Source organism: Lipophrys pholis, assembly GCF_963383615.2.
Source record: "Lipophrys pholis genome assembly, chromosome: 11".
Lineage (NCBI taxonomy): Eukaryota > Metazoa > Chordata > Actinopteri > Blenniiformes > Blenniidae > Lipophrys > Lipophrys pholis.
The window spans coordinates 10478656-10485745 of NC_137631.1; the positions used below are offsets into that span (position 1 = coordinate 10478656).

The following is a 7090-nucleotide window of genomic DNA, read 5'->3' on the forward strand; positions in this document are numbered from 1 at the left end:
CAGCACAGCTCCGCTCACAACATGACGCCCGCTACACAAGTCATGTGATGCTCTCTGGCCGATTGAGTTTCACTGAGAAATGTATTCCCTTTCTGCAGTTGTCTTCAGGCGGTCGTACATCCATCCCCGACACAGAAAAAGTGGGTGCTGATGTTTTTGACATTCATCTTCACCGGTGTTGATTTGCTCCAGTATTTGATCAAGCGGGTGGAAGAGGATTTCAAACAAATCCGCACTTTGGGGAAAGAGCCCTCGCAGAATGAGCTTTTTGGTTATCTCGGCCCTTTATGGGCTAGTTGAAAGAGGAAACATCTTGGCACCTAATGATGGCACTTACTCCATGACAGACATCAAACTGCCACCTGATATGTCTTCATACCACGTCTGAATTCCACACTACTCATGAGCAATCATCATGTTTTACTCAAAGTATGACCAGAAGGCAAACTGCTGACCATTTCTCCTGTCACATAGTGGACTAATCCAGTCGTGATAAGTGGCACAGGAGATGCCGGAGACAGCTGCCTAGTATTTGGGATATTAACAGCTGGGAACTTTAGGCGGGCTGTGACTAGAGATTTGTTGACAGTCCAGTAGGGGTGCAATGGGATTTTGACTTGCTCCACTAAAGGAAAATGCCTTGAAGATATTCTTTTTATGATATGATAGGTAAAGAAGTGGCTGGTCTGACCACTATGGGTCAATTTGCAAAGGAATGTACTGATTTGGCTGCATTACCACCACTTTCAGGAAAACACATGAGACTAACTTCATGGTTTTGTGTCTCTATTTCTGCATGGGAACAATTGATTGACCCTAAAATATGATTAGTTAAAATTTTACTGTTGTCATTCAGTCTTGCAATTGAGCACCCAAGTTTGAGAAAGAAAATGGTGTCGAGGTGCTGTTTAGAAAGCAGATGAAATAACCTAATGCAGCTATATTTCAATACATCAACAAGTGAAACCGCCTCAGTTTAAAAACTTCCAAATGTTTGTGATTTGTGCTGCATGTTTAGCATGTGTCACTGAAAAGATGTAACAATACAGTATCAAATATAAAATACATGAAAAATAAAACCAGGCATTGCGAATTCTTTGTCATTTTTCAAAAAAACCCGAATGCAACTGGTCTCTATGGAGTTTAAAACAGTTTTTTATCAAAACATACATTTTAGAACTGAATTTATTATACATGTAATGAATCAAAACCATATGTGTATTGGATCCAATTGTTGCAGGGTATATATACACAGATGTATAGAATTAATCTACAGTAAAAGCCATTAGCAGACTTCCTACAGTCCATTTTATTATTTTTTCTCTCCAAGTTTAGATAGTCATTTTGTGATTGTAATGTGATTTACTGTGAATGTGGAGTCCTGTATTTGGCCAAAATAGAAAATAAAATGTCTATATTAAGTATGTGCAGTGTATGAGTTTAGAGTTCATTGGTTGAGTTTCCCGATGGAGAGTTGGCAGCACTGCTTTACTTAAAAGAAATTTATTTGGGGGTTTTTGTTCAGTTTACCGGTGAAGGAGCTCTAATTGCAACGAGGAGGGAATTTATGGTATCCTACTATATGGTGCAATCATTTTACAGACAAGGGGGTATGTTGAACAGACAGAGGAGAGTAGCAGCTGTGTACATTTAGAGGCGCTGATACTGTCAGTGTCTGGGTAGGCAGGATGATCAGGTGATCTGAGCCAGTGGTTTTAATCATCCTAATTCAACCAGAGAGTCACTGAGGAGAAAAATAGCTCTTTTGGTTTTTGAATGAATCACAGATTATCCAGCCAGCACTATTCAGCATTACGTCTCGTCACTTTGTCGGCTTTGTCTTGGAAAAGAAATAGTCACTGCACAGGATTCTGCGAAAAACCACTAATTGCTGTTTGTGCTGTGCTGTTATGATTAAAGACATGAGACACTGTGGTTAATTTGTGAGACACCTCAGAGCTCCTCCTTCATGACTTTGTGGAAAGGAACACTGTTTCTTTTTCTTAGTTTTTGCAATTATGATAGTTAGTTGCCCCCAAACTAAGTCAGAAAAAACAGACTGAGACTAGACTTTTCATAGACATCTCAGACAGTCAGCAATGTCTGGTTCCTCAAATGCCTTGCCTTACCTTCCCCTGTCATATACAAGCTATTTGCCTGTGTTATTCTAACAACCTATCATTTCCAGCAGTTAGCATAGGTCAGGGTTAACAGGTGATCCTCATATACCCCAAAGCACTCGGGGAAATTGCTCGACTCCATTTGCCTTCTGCTTAATGGCTTCATGCCTCGAGGTGACATCTATTCTGTTTATACACACAAAACACACCCATGCACACTTGCACTCATCCTTGTTTTTTCCTACCCCATTAACATGGGGTATGGTATCAACAGTGGCAAAGGTCGGGTTTCACTGCCACAGTATTCAATACATCTGGCTCTCAACTATGCCCCACAAAGATGCATTTGATATAAAAATGTGCTTGTGATTTCCTTATTTTTGAAATGAAAAGTGGACACCACTTGACAAAGTAAGAAATCCCCAGAAGCGTTTTGTTATTTCGGCTATTAGTCCCAACTGCTGCACTATTTATGACCAGCAACCAAAATAACAGTGAGCTCACACATGGTGGAAATAGATAACACCACCCAATGAGAGTGTAGCATGAGGCTTCTCTATGTCCATTATGGATGTCCAGAAGTTGAGCTCGCCCTGGGAAAAAAAAAAAAAATCCTTGAGCTCTTTCTGGGTAATTTGATCTCAGCACTACTGCTACACGTGCTCTGGGTAAGTAGAAACTAGTTATCTTTCCCTGGTAACTCAGCACTCATATCTGTATGATCGCTGTGTTTGAAATCCAAGTTTTGAGTGGTACTTTTGAAAGGTATCAGTTGGTGTAACTTTATAATGCCTAACTGTTAACAACTGGATATATATATATATATATATATATATATATATATATATATATATATATATATATATATATATATATATATGTATAAATATTTATTTTTTGTGAGATAACTAGAGAACAATCCCATGCAAACTGAGTTGTCTTGTGTCACTGTTTGTCACCAATATAAAGTTTGCAGCCACTTTTAGAATAACTCCTGCCTATGCCTACAGAAAGTGGTGTACACCGTGTGTGTGTGTGTGTGTGTGTGTGTGTGTGTGTGTGTGTGTGTGTGTGTGTGTGTGTGTGTGTGTGTGTGTGTGTGTGTGTGTGTGTGTGTGTGTGTGTGTGTGTGTGTGTGTGTGTGTGTGTGTGTGTGTGTGTGTGTGTGTGAACTATACTGAGTCTTGCTAATCTAATATGAAACTGGCAGGAAGAACACAGAAGCAGGAAGTGATGCATTCAGTTCCTCTGCATGCAGCTTTCCACTTCTTCTGCTTTTTCTTTATAAAGAACAACACAATATGCAACACAAGCATCAGTGTCTCTGAGCTTAACATTGATGTTTGATCAAGTGTGTTTGTGTGTGTGTGCACGTGCATGCATGCCTCCGTGCGTGCGTGCACAATCTTAATGTGAGACATAGGACCCTGTCAGTAGTGAGAGTGCCATCTAAGTCAATTGACCAGTAGATTTAAGCACTTCTATTGGGTTTGTACATTCGTGAATCTAATTTTGAAGAAGTCATTGTCTGAAATAAAGCACAACACTCAAAGTTGCTACCTTTGAGGACGAAAGCTGAGGTGGTGAGTCACCTGACTTTTGTTATTAATCACTTGGAGGATTCTGGTTTGGGCCTAAGCTCAAATGTGTTTTACTTTACATCTAAACATTTCAAGATTTTTGAGACGAATCAAATCTGGATTAAGTTGGTATGAGGACAATGTCACTCTGGTCCTTATCATCTTGTCACATGAACTTTCCGGAGTAATCCTACAGTAGCATGTTCCTCTTTTTGGGTGACAGTAACTTTTGCAGTAATTTGGGGTTTTCCTACAAGTGTCCACTCCTCAATTGTACCCAGCTTCAACAAGTAGCAGTGATACAGAAGCAGGAGGTAAGGCAAAGCTGGACATACCATGATTTCTTAGACATGTTTGGTTCATGCATCTATAAGTGAAGTGATCGGTTTTGGACTTACTTTGAGTAATTCTATCGCAGTGCTACCGAAGCAAAAACACGATGGTGCTGATGTCCTCAGTGGTTCTGTGGCTCTTTGTGAAATACTGCAGCTGCCAGTCGCCATGTATGAACGGTCAGACACTGTCTTACATCCGTCACTAACAGTCAATTCAAATAATCTACAGTTAGCATATCATTTGACACTATTTTCTTTTTTTTTTGACAGAACTTGTTGCTGACAGAGACTTTTCGATCAGTGTGGAAGAGCATATTGAAGAGGAAGCTGAGATGTGTATTTTAATCCTCCCTCTACAATTTGACCGTTCCTGCAAACCAAGAGTTCATCCCATATAAGAAAATATGGTTTGAAGGGAATCCTTCAAAAGTCAGAAACATGGAAACTGTGACGACCTTTGAATCTCAAACACAGCAGACTTACAGGATAAAGGGTCTACCACCTGGAGAGTATGAATATGGATTCAAACTAAAATGGGGCTGTAATCAAACCTACATCTTCCCCAACAGGGTCAAAATCTCTGTGAGAGGTTAGTAGAACTTTTCCCTTCTATCAAATATTGATTGACATTGATACTGACGCAGTATTACCAAGTTAGAATGGTGAATTGAGTGTACTCTGTACTCATCAAATACAGCTGAAAGCAAACAGGCAGAATTTCAAAGAGACAACAAAAATATTTCTTATGAAAGAATCTTGTCACTTGTGGTAACTGGTATCGACCATTGCAGTGTAGAACAATTGTTAATGGTTGCACTTGATTATTTTCAGGACTGACACAGAAACCAACACTTTGGTTTTCTCCTTTGATCGAGGGAAAAGCAACCACAGTAGGTTGCAGAGCTCCTCATTTATGTTCAGGTGGCGCAGATATCAAATTCAAGTGGACAAAGCACGGTGAACAACCACAAGACATTGAACAAAGGGATTTGTTGTTCTTCATGCGTCGGCGCAACCAAGTACAGATCATTCCTACTGCTGATGATCATAACACCACCATCACATGTGTGGCAGAATACCGGAATCATGCCATGAACAGTACTGTCACCTTAAATGTGCAGTGTAAGTACCAGTCTTGTTTGCATTGACTCCATGTTAGGGCACCCGCTACATTATTTGACAGCTTTCTTTCTGTGTTTCTTTCTGGCAGTTCCACCGAAAATCCAAAGAGATTCGCGGTGCCTGGTTGAGGGTGAACTCCTGGTCTGTGTGTGCATCAGTCGAGGGAATCCTCTGCCACCCATCACGTGGCCTTTGGAGATCTTTACAGACTATTCAGTCAGGAGCTACAGCAGCAGCCGCCACACAGTGAACAGCACCGTTACCCTGCTTCTTGGTAACTACCCCAACACCAGTGTGAAATGCATCAGCAGCAACAACCTGGGCTGGGACGAACTTGAAATTCAATTTCAAAACCTCCCAAACAGCTTCAGAATGACCGGTGAGTGAAAACTGTGGTCACATGGCATTAGTGTGTGGTGGAGGTGCATCGACTGCAACTTCCCTCAGCAGCTTGTTCGCGCCAACATCTTTTGTAATTTTTCTTCCTGCTCTTTGAACTACTTTAGCAGTTTTGGCCGGTTGCCCCTGGGTATGGTGTGATGTTTAACTACTGAAGTGAAATAAAGTCCACCTTCACCACAAGATGTACTGCTGCCCGCATAGCAGAGGGATCTTGAAACGTAACACAGCCTTCCCTGCTGTGAATTGGGATTCGCTGTTCCACAACCTTCAGGAGCGCCACAAAGAGAAAACTAATCATTGTTTTTCCCAGCAGCCACAAATGAATAATTGGATCACCAATCAACAAAAGTCATGTGCATAATTTGCTGTTAGTTTTGTCCCTGTTGTTCGTCTCCATAATCTCCAACACGGCTGACGCTCCTCCTCCTTGTCGGATTACTTTTATGAGTACCTATTCACAGTATCAGACCCAATACTTGTATCGGTGCATACCAATGGTTCCTGCTGGTATATAAATGTATAATATATTTCATGACTTTCCATAGATTCATTGGACTGTAGGCAGACGTATGATGCAGTCCTACTCTGGCTAACAGCTGTGTCTCTCAGTCTGAATGTTGTCCTTATCGCTGCCCTGGTGGTCTACATTTACAAACAGTAAGGAAGTCGGCCGAATATTCCCTCTAGCAACCAAGCAAATTAAACTGTTTGGAATTATCCGCATGAGCTGATAAGTAATGTGCTTTGATCAAAGTATAATGTTGAAAATGATGTGTTTGCAGGAGAAAAAGCAAGCAGAGGAAACATGCCAAAAAGATGGACGTCTATGCTTCCCTCAGAAAGACAGAAGTTGAGCAAGAGTATAGTGTTATTTCTCTACAACCCAGTTGAAACGTGCAAGACATTTTCTTTTATTCATGGAGATATTTTATGCACTTGCTTAGAATTATCAGAGTTTTATATATATATATATATATATATATACTGGTAACATCTTCAGACCGGCTCATTTGGAGCTCCTTTGCCTCCATTATTAAGCTATTACCTTTTGGTTCTTGCAGAAGCTGTTTCCAGTGCTTTTTGCCATTTGATGACATTTCAACATTATAGCTTCAATAACTAATCAGTCACTTGCAGCCTTATATTCCTAATTTTCTATTCGCTAAAATTGTAACAAGATGAAAAAATCATGCAACTGTAGTACTATCTTGTTTGGTAGAAATAAGCTTCTATTGAAACTGTTGTTTTATTGGTTTCTATCTTATAAAACGTCTGTTTGCTGACTGAATTATTATTAACTCTGTCATCCTGAGATGATAAAAAGATGCTTGACTGTAAAACCCATTAACATTCACTTATATCCATATTATCTATGATGTACTAACAGCTTTACAACATATAACCTTTCTGCTGTAACTTCGGCAACCTTTTATTGTCATTAGGTTTACAGGTTTACTTTGAAAAACAATCTTGTTAGGTCTAGGGACAGACCAGGTCACATGTTCTCATTGTTACAGAAACACATATGTAA

At 40.1% G+C, this 7090-nt stretch overlaps 1 long non-coding RNA gene across 1 annotated transcript; it reads left to right on the top strand.

Annotated features, from left to right (window-relative positions):
* The first annotated feature begins 3920 nt into the window (after positions 1–3920).
* Positions 3921–6481, top strand: LOC308116323. Its single transcript, XR_013935768.1, has 7 exons — positions 3921–4014; positions 4119–4212; positions 4306–4624; positions 4867–5157; positions 5246–5536; positions 6105–6216; positions 6342–6481. It is a non-coding gene; the product is annotated as an uncharacterized lncRNA (long non-coding RNA).
* The last annotated feature ends 609 nt before the right edge of the window (positions 6482–7090 follow it).